We start from the raw sequence: 14175 nt of genomic DNA, 5'->3' as shown, positions 1-14175 counted from the left end.
TAAAAATCCTGTAATGCATTCTAGAACTAAGCATATTGAGATTAAGCATCATTTTGTAAAAGATCACATAAATAAAGGGAGTTGAATAATTGAATATGTTGACACCAAGCATCAATTAGGTGATATTTTCACCAAACCTCTTGCCAAAGATAGCTTTGATGAACTTAGGAGGGATTTGGAGATAATAGAGATATCTTAAGCATTTTAATGATTTCTGAAAATTTACCCTGCAATAATCAATTATCTCAAGAGAGAACTGATTAACAATTGTAGTAAAATGTTAAACATAGTTTTGGAATAATTGATTATTTGAGGAGATAATCGAATAACAACCTTAGTAAAATGTTAAAATATCATTATGGAATAATCGATTATCATAAGTTGATAATCAATTATTTGTTCATCTGAACTTTTCTAGACTTTAAAGTTTGAAAGGATAATCGATTATATATCACTTCAAAATAATCCATTATCACACGATACATGATGAAGATTTTTTAAAAATAGTCGTTGGTAACGACTAGTTTTGCATTTAATTCCCCAATCTGACCATCGAACACCCTGGGTGTATAAATCTTGGACTAGAAATCAGTTATTTCATCATCTTTTCACTTTGCACTCTTAAAAACTCACTTCTTTCTACAAATTCCACCCACAACTCACATTTCTTAAAAATTATCTCCTAAAAAATCTTCTTTGCTACTATCTTGAAATACAATGGCAAAATCTTCACCGCTTCCTCTCGAGTCTGCATCAACTACTGCATGCCTACCCAACAGTATTCTGCATCGGCGACATGTAAGAATGTGACGAATGAGAGCTTCTGTGCATCTGTGGTCGATCACTCTGCAGATCTTCTCACACTCTTTGAGCCAAGCATCTACCTCATCAGGAGTGGATTTGCCTATGAATTAAGAGGGCTTGGGTCTCATGAAGTCCTCCATAGTCACTGGGCGAGTGGGTGCGACCATGGCTTTGGGTGGCGTTGCAATAGGCTGCATCACATCCACCATCCAATGAATCGCATGGGCAATTTCATCAGCTCTTGCATTATTCCTTCTTCTCTTGATAGTCACAGCCTGAGCACGCCACATTTTCAGCTGTTCACACCAAACAACTATAGTTAAGACTTACACAACAAAACTCAGCAATCAAATTTAACACATTAGTCTCACAAGCGAAAAACGATAAGCTCACTCCCCATATACCCCAAAAATCATTTTGAAAACATTTGCTCTAATACCAAATGTAACATCCTGATCGGATATTACGAATTTAAATAATAATATAAAGAATTAATAAATAAAACTCATTTATTGAAATATCATTTCCCAAAAATGCAGGAAATTTAAAACTTTATTACCTTATAAAGTATCGCAAAACCTCTAGTATAACTCAATTATAAAATCCATGTTCAGTCTCAAAATCCACTAATATAAATATTATTACAATTTATTTAAAATCATAAAACATAAAAACTCTGATAAAATTCTCCTCCCAAGACTAGTCCCACTCCAGCTCTATGCCTCACCAGATCCATCTGCAATATCATCTGCTCCTGTGTACCGCGTACACGATCATCACCAAACACAAGCAGATATGGTGAGGTTGCAATTAAATATTACACACACGCACACACACACACACATATATGGCATAAACATACATTCAAACACACCAAAGGAAATCCATCCTTTAATTCAATATCACATGGCCACTACCATGTTACTCGTGTTCTACGTCTTATGATGAGTATCTCAAGATGTCTTGCTGCCACACCTACCAGCCACAACTAGTAGAGCACGTGCGGGAAACCATGCTACGGACCACATTCCGTAACGCCAGGTGGAGTTCCCAATACGAATAACATTTGTAACGTCCCAAGATTACCAAACTCATCAGCTTAATACTGAGGATGGACATCTAACTGGACCCATCTGTATGCGTCACAACACGCGCACTCACACCAGCAACACTCGTCAACCCGAGCCACAACTTAAGAGTTCCTCGTGTTCATCCGTCATCCCGAGCCAAACTCAAGAGATGTCATTCCGAGCCACAACTCAAGGAATGCCAAATGCTTAACCCCTATCTCGAGATACAACTCAATGGATGCGTTCCGAGCCATAACTCAAGGAACACTAATAAGTCGACCTTCGAGATATCATCCAAGCTTGATAGACCATACACATCCAAAACAAGCCAACACAATTTCTGATGCAGCAATATCATTTGGCGTTGCTCATGAGTCGTTAGGCCTACACGCTTCTAGACCTCCTGGCAGGGGACACGTGCCAGCAGGTACGAAGCACCTCTAGTGCCACTACCTGTAGGTGTCGCCTGGCAGAATGACCCTTACCGCTAGGCGCCACACGTCCAATACCTTTCTGAATTGGCAACTATCGCCTGGCGGTCTAACACCACTGTCAGGCATCATATCAGTACTTCACAATATTGGTTTAGAGTCATCCCAACCAGCCTCCACTCCCCATTCAAACATCAAAGTTCATGATATTTAATACCAATTCATTTGTATCACTTCTCAAGTGGCTAACCTATTATCAAGGTTCCTTCTTCCATTAAAGTTCAACCACCAAGGTATACTAAAATTAGGCTTCCTTAAGGTCAACATTACTCATTCCTAATATGCCATAGTCCATTCATTTTACTTATTTCTTAACCTTGATTCAAGTTATTTACAGCCATCACCAATCAATTACATGTAACACCATACTTAGACTTTATCCTAGAGTTTCATCTCATATTCATCTTAACATACTCCTAATCATATATCCCACTTCTAAATAATACTCCATCCCACTATATAGTAAAACCCTAGTTCATTTGACTTTGCTGCACTATCAATATGTATACCAATCTTTCATACTTCTACTTAGATTTTATAATTCTATGTATTATCATTTCTTGCATTATTTAACCTTCCTACCAATATAGCTAGCACATCTTAACTTCACATTTTCCTTACCACAACTGACCTCACACTGGATTCCTACTCGTTGCCAATTCTGCTACTCACTCCACTGTTCTGCGACTATCACCTGGTGGTCATCCAAGTGCTGTCAAGAGGTGCATAGAACTATGGAGATTTCCAACAATTCTTCCACCTGTGAAACCCTCTAACTCGACTTCCATCTCCATTTGCTATGAAATTCACTCAATCTTGCTACAGTTAATTGTGCTCCAATGTTAAATTAACATAAAACGAATTACTATCAATCCAATTTAAGTTGTATTGATTCTAACACCTAAGAATCCTCAATTATTCAAACCCTAATTCAGGAATATGCCAACCTCATCAAGTTTCCTCTTATTACCTCGAAATTTCACAATTATTCACTTCCAATTACTTAATTAATAATTTAAACACCCTTTGCACGGATCAATAATAGCCCAGAACCAGAAAACCTAAGAATCGAGCTAAAACAACCTGCGTCGCATGATGGGTGTTCATCACCGCCAGACCCTTCAACAAAAACCCAACAACTGGGTTGAACAACAAGCATCGCCTAGTAGTCCAATTCGTGCCACCAGGCGGTTCCTCTCAGGAACCCAGAAATGCAGAGGAAAATGGTATGAGTCGCTTGGTGGCTTTGAATGCTAGCTAGGCAGTTTTTTGAAAATTTCCAAAAACATGCAATTTTGCAAAATTACCATAGTTCATGCTTTTATTTACTCAATCATCAATAAAATAAAGACACAAAATATAATGACGGAGTCAAGCTCCCCTAACCTAGATTCCTTTGCTTAAAATTGGAAATTATGAGAGTTCCTTGCCTCCTCCCTTGATCACTATGTCGTCTAGCATCTCTCTTCAATTTCGCTCCTAATTACTCTCAATTCTCACAATGTACTACCTGAATTCGTTCTCCTCTTACTATGCAACAATGGCAGCCACAAAAACACTCTCTCTTTCCCTTAATTGGTCACTAAATGTTATCGTAATGAGAGGTAAATGGTGCAAAACGAAAATACCATTAAACTTAGTTTACTTATCATTCAATGGTGATTTTCCAGCCCCTTGGCTGCCCATCTAAGGTGGCTAGGGTTTCTTTGCCCTTTCACATTCATGCCAAAAGAAATTTTGGCAAAAAGAGAGTTTAGTTTGGATTCACTAAGGTTCAAACCCATAACCATACCAATGTTAAATTAAGGTACAACCATTTAACCAATTCATGTTTCGTGAAAATTCTTATAAATATAGGATTAAATTATCACTTATCATAATCAAGCATATTATTAAAATAATAATCAGTTAAGTAACACATAAATGGCATACATAGGACTCAAACCCAAATCCTATCCACATAACACTCTCAACCACTTGAGCTAGTACTATTCCATGTCATATCAATCAATAATTAATGCCATAAAGGCTTCCACTACCCGCATTTATTAATTAATTAATTAAATTTAGCAAATCTTACAAATATCATTCTTGATAATGATATTTGAGAAAATGTTTCCAAGTTTCCAACTTGGAAAGATGTTGTAAGAGTGCTACATGGGCTTGAAGATTTTAACGAACTGCTAGCTTATAGATCCTTTTTGAAGAATCCTCAATAACAAGTTGATAAACAACTTATGGCCAAAGGATATGGATGAGCGGATATGTTTCTCGAATTTTGTTAGTTTTCATTAGTCAAAGTGTCCATTTTTCCATTTGAGAATAGTTAATTTAAGCATATTAGGCCAGATTCCTCACTTAGGGTCATTTTCATATTTTCATAGAATTAGGGTTTATAGAGTGTTTTTAAACATCATTTGAGTGTGGTTGCATCATACTTTGAGTCCTAGAGTCCTAGAGTGTTAAGAGTCAAATTTTGCTTATTTAGCCTTTAAACCATGATATAATTGACTTTAGAGTTGACCTTTTGAAATTCTTCCAAATTGTGTGATTTGACCTTGTGGAATCATTATAGATGCCTAATTACACTTGTTGGAAGTTGTCAAACACAAAAATTGGAGGCTTAGGGTCAATTGAGTAAAAGTCTCTGTTTTCATGTTTTTGGTCATTTTAGCTTAGTTGTTCAAGTAGTGTCCAGATAGAGCTAATCCTTCCACTTGAGCTTTTGATCAATTTGCAGATCCGCTATCCTTAGGTATGGGTTAATTGAAGAATTGAAGGCCTAGAAGTTCACACAACGGCAACGTCAAGTTAGTGACAAAGCATGAAGTGTTCAAAAGTGGCATGTTTGACCTTATAGTTGACTTTTGCCATTTGGGCCCCAAATCAAGAGCCAACCATTTGGATCACTTTAGGACACTAAATGTGATTGGTTTGGCCTTGGGATTGCCAAAAATATGAAAGGGGGTTGCACTTTAGAAAAGCAAGAAGTGTGCAAAAGTGACATGTTTGACCTTAGAGTTAACTTTTTCCAGTTGGACCCCAAATCAAGAGCCAATCATTTGGATCACTTTAGGACACTAATTATCACTAGTTTTGGCCTTGGAATTGCCAAAAATCTGAGAGGGGTCTGTACATTGAATTGGGCTCAATTGGTGAGAAATAGCTTAATTATGGTAGGTTTTAAGGTAGATTTAGTGAAGTGGCATAGGGAGAGGACCTAGGAACCTTCCAAGACAGTTTTTGAACATTCTCTGGGCCATGGAGACTGATTTTTGGACAGCAACCTCATGCAACAAACCCGAAATTCCCTCAATAATCAACCATTTTAACTCCATTTTTGACTTTGGAAGCTTGGATAACTCAAGCCTTGGTTATAGGAAGGTTGGGGCAACTCTTTGTACTCATTTTTGGTATTGTAATCTAGTTTTGAGGTTGAATGAATGAAAACTTCAGTACTATTTAGTTGGTCTATGATTTCATAATGTTCATCATAATTTTTCGCTAAACCATCACCTTGGCTACCATTTTTTGAGCTTGAAATCCATCCTACCTTACCAAATCTAGGTTCTAGAACCAGGTCTATGAATAGGTGTGTCCAAAATACCTCTATACATCATTGTTTCGAAGTAAATAAGATGAATGAGTTGTATGCAAGACCAATGGTAGTAGTCAAGCTTATTTATCTCATATTTCTCCACTTCATTGCACTCTTGCAACAATTTTGAGTTTCTTTTCATTCCACCACTTTAATTACATCAGTTTTGAGTTTCCATAATCAAATCACCAAAATCCCAATTTTGTAAGCTTTTCACGATTCACACACACCATAGTTACTATTCCATTGAAATTCCCACTCATTTCTTAAACATTTTGAGTTTTGAAAATTCGTGCACACTGCTAGCATGATTACCAAGCATTTTGAACCATCACACACCCAATTCCATCACCATTTCATCAATTCACGTTTCTTTGCATTTTTCTCGTTCATGTTCAACAAAGATACATTATTCCATTTAAATTTTGCATGATTTAAGCTTTTTGATTTGTTCTTGAGCTTCGTTCATCATGCTTGGATGTTCCCTAACCGATTTGACTGATCAATTTCACATTTTCTTCCATGAATCACAAAATTCGATGTTCTGCACCTCATCAATTCGCGTTTCTGCATAATTCAATGCTTGCGCGATTTTTAGTGATTGTTGGTGCAAAATTGGTTTGGGGGTTTCATACATAGAATCATGATGAAGCTTTCTGCACTTTTAATTGGATATTTGTTGCACGAGTTGGTCGAATCGATCGAAATCGCGTTTGTGCTAAAATATAGGAATTGTAGTTCATGAAATTGGGAACTTTGCGTGTAGTGCACCAAATTGAGGGATTCCACTTTCTAAATGTAATTGAGATCAATTATAATCATTCTACATGATTACATTTTCAATTGCATCATTAAAAGATCCCAATCTGAAGTTACCATGCACCTTGCTCATGAACATGTTCTTGATTTTGGGCAAATTTTGAATTTGATGAATTTGGACCAATTTAACCATTGCATTAGCCTAATTTTGATCATTAAGCATGTTTTGAGCATTTAGGATTAGTTAATTTATCATTCCCTACCATTATGTGCCTTACATGTCATGTATTCATATATAGTTCCTAGCAAGTTTTGCATTTGATGATTTTGAGTTTTATATTTTTAAGAGTTGATTTTGAGTAAATTTCCCTACCATAATTCAAGCACAAATATTGCATTTGACTTTACCCATGTCCATGGATTGATTCCCAAGGTTCTCCCTATACTACATTTTTAAGGGGATTGGATTTGATTGAGTCTTTTAGGCAACCAAAAGGCTTTATCAAATGGCAGTATTGTTGGGGACATGGCGAGTTTTGATGGTGAATTTGTGTATTGAGTTGTGTTTGATTAGTTTTTATTTTTTTTAGAACATATAGAGTTTTGTGTGCTATCTAACCTTTGTGGTGAGAGGTCTTCTCTTTATACACTAACCCATGGCAAGAAGAGGAGTGAAAACTTTAAAGGAGCAAGAAGAAGAGGGTCTTTATGTTCAACAAAGTCTTCATGGGGCATATAAGGTCGAGGCAAAAAAGGGTTAGATTTTGGCCTCGATTTTTGGAGAATCGAAGCCATAGTCTAGAAAATCAAATATAAATTTTTAAATTCGAATGAGTTTTGGCTTCGGTTGGAGCATGACCATGGTCATATAGTCTACTTTTTGGCATCGGTTGAGCACTGAACCGAGGTCGTATGGGGCTTTCTACTTCGATTGGAGCATGAATCGAGGTCGTATGTCCTGTTAAGTTTTAGATAAATTTTTTTTTGGTTAATCCTACATTTTTATCCTGCATATTTTTTCAGAAAACCAGACCATAATAAAATAGAAACAAAACTATACATTTTATGAGACATAACATCATCCACAATCTAAAATACATTTATATGTGTCTTGTAACAACAAGTCAATAGTCTACTCAATACTATTGTACATTTGAATTATAAATTTGGCACATGTTATCCTACAAAACTTTATGGACTTCGTGGAAATTGGTGGAGTACTCTTGAATGTCTACAAAATAAAACATTAACTTAAGTTAGTATATAGAAAGACAATATTGCAAAGTATTTATTTCAATTCAAATGTATATTATGTAAGACCCGGAAAAATTAAATAGTTATTTAATTAATTATTTAAAAAGGACGAGTAATGAAAATATTTAAAGTAATACATGTGAGGAGCTATGACGTGGAAAAGTGCTAGCTCATGTGGTTGAGAGTACTTGATTGTGTGTGAGGACTTGGGTTCGAATCCTATGTGTGCAACTTGGATGTTATTTAAATTATGCGTTTTTGTGTACTTATTTATTGAATGCGTGGTGTGATGATAAATTCCTAAAATTGTAGGAGTTATCATGAAATCTGGATTGGTTGAATGGTTTGGCCTTGGCTTGGTATGTGCATGAGTGTGGGTTCAAACCTTGTTGAGAACTAAATAGTTTCCTTTTTGCTAAATTTCTTTTGAGCATGAATATGAAAGGATTGGGAAACATAGCAGATACTAGAGAGGCAATGTGGGGGGCTGAAAAATAATGGGTGATAACCATTGAATGGCCATAATCATATTTTTATTTAATAAAATTCGTTTTAGTAAAATGAAGAATAATTAGGGCACATTAAGCTTGGGAGAGAAGAGAGAAGGAGAGGAAAAATCAGTCTGTGAAAGGTGCAAACAGTTCTGAGAGTGAGAAGGGACAATTCTGGTGCGTGGAGGGGGCCAGCGAGAGAAGAGTTAGAGTGGTTCTTTTAGCAAAGGGAAAAGGTGTGCAAGGAGAGTGGGAATCTCAATTTGGAGCGCGAATTTCTGGTAAGGGGAGATGTTTTGTTGATATTTTAATACATGTACGTTCCACTGTATCGTGACTAATTGAAATCGCATGCTTCCACCTGTTTTCTACACTATTCAATTGGGTTTCTGGGTTTTTCCCAGAAACCGCCTGGCGGTTTGATCCCTACCGCCAGGCGGCTCATCAGAGGTAAGCGTATGTTCTTGTTTTGGTTTGAGTCGCCTGGCGGCGATGAATTCCTGCCCGGCGGCGCGACCTTAGCTGTGTTCTGTTTGATGGCTTTGATGCTAAATTGGGTGCATATAATGAACTGTTGAGTGTCAAATGATTGTATAAAATTGTGTGATGGATTATTGTCATAGACTTCTTGTTGGAATGTTTGTGATCATATTGGGATTTTGTATATGGGATTGTTGGGTTGATTAGGAAGTAACTGGAATTGAGGAATGTGATAATTATAATATTGTTGAGATTGGGTGCTGAAAAGGTTGTAAATGTATGTGTGGTGGTTATCGGGGAAGGAGAAAAGTAAGATAGGCTTGTGGGGAGTGCAGAAACGCATGCAGATGGTCTGATACTGGTGTGCCGCCTGGCAGGGTTGTTCTGTCCGCCAGGCGATGATGTGTGGCAGCCTTGATTGAGTGTTGTACTGGGGATTTCTGCGAGAGAGAGAGAGAGGGAGTCTTGGGTGGAGTGGAAAGGAGAAAATTATGAGTGAGAGGTTGGAAAGGAGAGGTAGCTTGAAAGGAGGCAAGGTAAAAGGGATAGGAAGTGGATTAAGCTTATATGTAGTGTAATGAGTGAGAGGAAATGCAATTGGAATGTTTTGATGTTTAATAGAATCTGAACATGACGCAAAATTTTTAGTGGATGTTGTGGGTCAATGATAGTGAAGAGGAGTTGGTTGAGAAGAATGGTAGAAAAGTTGGAACTAAGAATTCGCATGAGATGGGCAAGAGGAGTGGGAAGATAGAGTGAAGGATGAAAGGATACATGAACTGTCAATTGAGTATATGGGGTTTATGAATGAGCATAATTGTGTAAAAGGGAGATATGGAAATGGGATCTGTTATTTGTGAATTAAGACCTGATGGCATGACTTAAGAATAAATAAATCTCTAGTTGAAATGTGTGAATGATGAGGTTGGGCTATAACAAGATTAAAATAGATTGGGAATTGGCAATAAATCAGAATGGGGTACTGAGACCAAAAGGTGAGTTGCTCTTAGAGTAACTAGGGCTGTAGAATTAACTAAAATTGAGTGCCAAAAATCAGCTGCAGAATGCCTCCGATATGGCGCCTGGCGGCTTGCTGATCACAGAGAGGCGCCTGGCGGCAATGGTAGATCCGCCAGGCGGTGACCGGGAAACAGTGGGTCTGTGGCAGCGTTGGCGCCTGGCGGTGGGAAGGAACCGCCTGGCGGTCTGGGTCAGTTTAGCCTGGTGACTCGTGGTAGAGCGCCGGGCGAAAAACCAACAGAGTATGACTTGTGTGTTTTGAGTTTAAGTTTTAATGTGATACTTGGATCGGGAGATGCTGTGCCATGAGCGGGTAGGTTCATGGATGGTGTTTGACATGTGATGATATGAACGGGGGGGTTCATATCCTGTTACTCTCACGTGGGGATACGAGCGAGGTAGGTTCGTATGTTCCGTGCTCACGTTGAGAGATGCCACGTGCGGGGAGGTACGGGGGCTGGTGGATCACATGTGTTGGACTACGGGCGGGCAGGTCCGTAGACTAGGACTACGAGCGGGGAGGTTCGTAGAGGCAGGACCACGAGCGGGCAGGTTCGTGTGAGCATCATGTTCCCGAGTCCAAGGCTAACTAATTGTATGATTAGAAGACTGATAAGTCTTGGGGTTAAGGTCTTGGCCAAGAATTATGTAGAATGGATAGGATGGATGTACACTTTATTTTGAATATTGTATATCTCTTATTTTATTTTTCTCAGCTCACCCTTTCTTGTTTGTGTGTTTGTGTATGGCGATGATCGTGTGATTCGTTACACGGGAGCAGATGTTGGTACAGGTGATGTTGAGGATGACCAGACAGCGGAGTGAGGCCTAGCAGTGGCATTAGAGCTAGAGTTTTGTTTATGAGTATTTTATGCTTTAAATACAAATTTTTGGGAACTTGTAACATTTTACGGATTTAGTTATGAGTTTTGGCGCGCTATTTTACTGAATTTAAATTTTCCCGCGTTGGGATTTTTATAAAGATGACTATCAATATAATTATTTCTTTTATTATTTATTTTTAAGTAATATTCCCTAGGGATGTTACATATTACCGTTTCTCAATCAGTTGTAATACGAGCACACACACTTGTTGTCATCTATTGCATTATATAGTAACCACACTTATAAGAGCCGATTTGTCTATTATACTACATTATATCAACAACATTACAATTAATTAAGGAAGAAAATCAAATCAAACAAGTATAAATATATGGATAAAAATACTAAACCAGGAGGGAAATCCATGCAAGCCATCTTGTCTTAGCCGTTGATCTCCCTTACAACATGTTATGTCCAATAATTGAACTATGATAAAGAAAAGGTGTTAGGATATATTTATATAACAAAGAATATTCATAAGATTGACATTGAGGTTCTTACCAATCTATCACTTGTCTAAGATGTTCGGGGGGAGGGTGGTGCAAAGAGAAAAACCACACAGCAAGGTTTTCCCTTGGGAAACCACATGTAGCTTCTAATGACGCCTAAGAAGAAAATAAATTAATTGTTATGTGTTAAAATGATAGATTATATTCACAAGTTAACAATGACTCACCTAGTAACATAAGGGACAAAATAAATTTCTTTTCCCCGTTGAAAGCATTTGGTTACATATGCTTTGTGTCATCAAACTTGTTGCCTTCATGAGTGAGTTAGGGATCTATAAACCCATATAGATCATTCAACCCCATATTTTCATTGACACTAGACATGTACCTAAACATAAAATTGATTGGATATAAGTAAATTGATAAATAAATCAAATAACTATATATAATGACTGAAAGACTTACATCATCCATAACTGAATAATGGTAATACGCACTTCCTCTTATCCCCATGCAAGCTCTAAGACCTCTTGTGAATGCAAGTAAATTGGGATCTCAAGGCCTCTCCCAAAAATGTTAGAATCCTAAGGAACCTACATCGACTTATCATTTATGATTTTAGCAAGTTGGAGTAATACACCAAGAGGATCGTCCAAAGAGAGAAAAATATTATTTGGTTGAGGATTTTCTTATCGATGCTATTTGAGTTAAAATGGAATACAATTTAAGGTTGAATATGATAAACATGTAAACTTAAAAATTTAGTATATGGTGGGTTTAGAGTCTATAGCGGGGGGTCAGAATCAACAAAATCTCTTGTCCAGCCGAAGAAAATAATGGAATGCATGTGCCATAGTATATACCTCATTTGTTGGCACAAGAACTAAAACAAATGGCACAAGAACCTCCTCTACTAATAACTCATCCTTTAATAACTTCATGTCATGAAGAACTATGGCTATGATGAAGGCGTGGTTCGGGATCGTCAAAAGGATTTCAGAGAAGTTGATGGGATCATGCCCAAGACCTTCAAAGAGATCTCAGATTAGCTTTAGATCATAGAATAGAAACTCTTATATCTCTTGTAATGTTTTTGTTTGGTCTTTACCAGACCTTTAGTTATGTTGGGCCTTTTGGTGTTTTGGCCCATAGTATATAAGTCCTTGTGAGACACATTTGTATTCAGATTTGAGTTATATGAAAATTTGAGTTTTCTCTCAAGTCTCGAGGTTCTCCTCAAAACTACTGATCCTTATCTTTGAATCTCCGATTCAAAGTGGCGGATCTTCCTCACTTGTCTTGGAACCTTCTCCAACTGGAGTGATTTCCTACCGTTCCGCAAAAATCCCCAATCGACGTATTCCATTTTCTCCATTTTCGTTTTAGGGTTCATACCCATTTTCGTTCTAGACGAATTTCACCCCAAATCCGAGATGATCCTTCATCAGTTGGTAATTGGAGCTTGCTTGATTCTCTTTGGAGTCGTTTCAGATTTTCGTTTGCCTTTGTTCGCGTTTTGGTTCTCGCTGTTTGGTTCTCGCACATCGCTCATGTGAGCTCTAAAGAATTTCTGGCGGAAAGTGATCGTTGTTCCTCTTTCGATGTGACTGATAATCAGAGACCATGATAAGAAGTGGGGAAATGGTGGTTGAGTGAGTGAATCAGTAGAAGATAACAAAGTTGATTGCAAGAATTAATTTCTTGGTTCATATTTGGTCAACCTTGGTTCTAGAAACTACGAAGCTGTTGTTCATTCGGTATATGGCTCGTGTCTTTACTCTCGTTTGGTCATTTGTTGCATGGATGTGCTGGATGGATGTCGCATACCAAGTGTTTGTCAATTTGACTCAATGAAGAGAGTATTTCAACAGAAGTCAATTTGGTCCAATGGCTTTCGGTGAAATTTTCTTGCGTGTGAGTAATTAGAATGATATGATTAAGAAATTGAATTTGAGGAAACTATTGTCTCTAGTCTTTTGGTGTTGTTGGTTCTCGTTGTGTCCTAGGTAAATGCCTTTGGTGTTATCTTTGTTGTTGGTGCACGTGATCTAAACGGATGCAACCCACATGTTTTATGTGCAATTGTCTTAGTGAAAGTGATTGATTGGTGGTGTGATTTAGTGTGCCTAACTTGTTTGAGACAAAGGAATATCAGAGAATGCAACATTTGGTTGGTCCATTCAAAGGACGCAGGCGGTGCATTTTGGCAAGATGTGGTGTAGCAGAAACCCGTTTCACAATAACCCCTTTATGGCTTAATTTGGTGCAGAATTTTAGTTCATGAGGTGACAACACCAATTTCACTATCCCAGCAACCAGTTTCCTTTATGCAAGTGTCAACAATCATTGTCATCCAGCAGATCTATGTGGTCCATTCATGGCAAGACACTAAATCAAGCAGATTTTCAAGCGATACAAAGGAAATCCATCATGATCTTCGTGGTGCAACAACAAGCAGTTAGAGTTTATATAATTGCCAATAAGTATCTGGTTTAAGCAAGGGTAGCAATCACACTAAATCTGAATCTGTTCTACTCTTGGTGCAATCAAGTAGTGGCTGTTTTAGTGCCAAACGCATTGTGTGGATGTTTTGGCATCATCAAGCGGTGTGCACAATAAGGCTCGAACATTTAAATTGCTTAAGCAGTGCACTATTGGTGCAGTTTTCCAGTTTCTTGGTGCAAAATTGGATGCTTAAGGTTTGTCTTCGTTATTTGGTGCAGTAGAGACATGCTTGACAACATCAAGTGCAAGTTGGTGTAGTGAAAATTTTGTGCAACAACCAAAGTCCTCTTGTAGTGATGTAGAGGTGCCAAGCGGTGCAGCAAACAGGGATGCCCATTTCCTTTTGACAACAAGTGTTCTGATCCGAGC

This window comes from Vigna unguiculata, chromosome 8 (genome assembly GCF_004118075.2).
Source record: "Vigna unguiculata cultivar IT97K-499-35 chromosome 8, ASM411807v1, whole genome shotgun sequence".
NCBI classification, from domain to species: Eukaryota; Viridiplantae; Streptophyta; class Magnoliopsida; order Fabales; family Fabaceae; genus Vigna; species Vigna unguiculata.
This window is presented reverse-complemented; position numbering follows the sequence as displayed.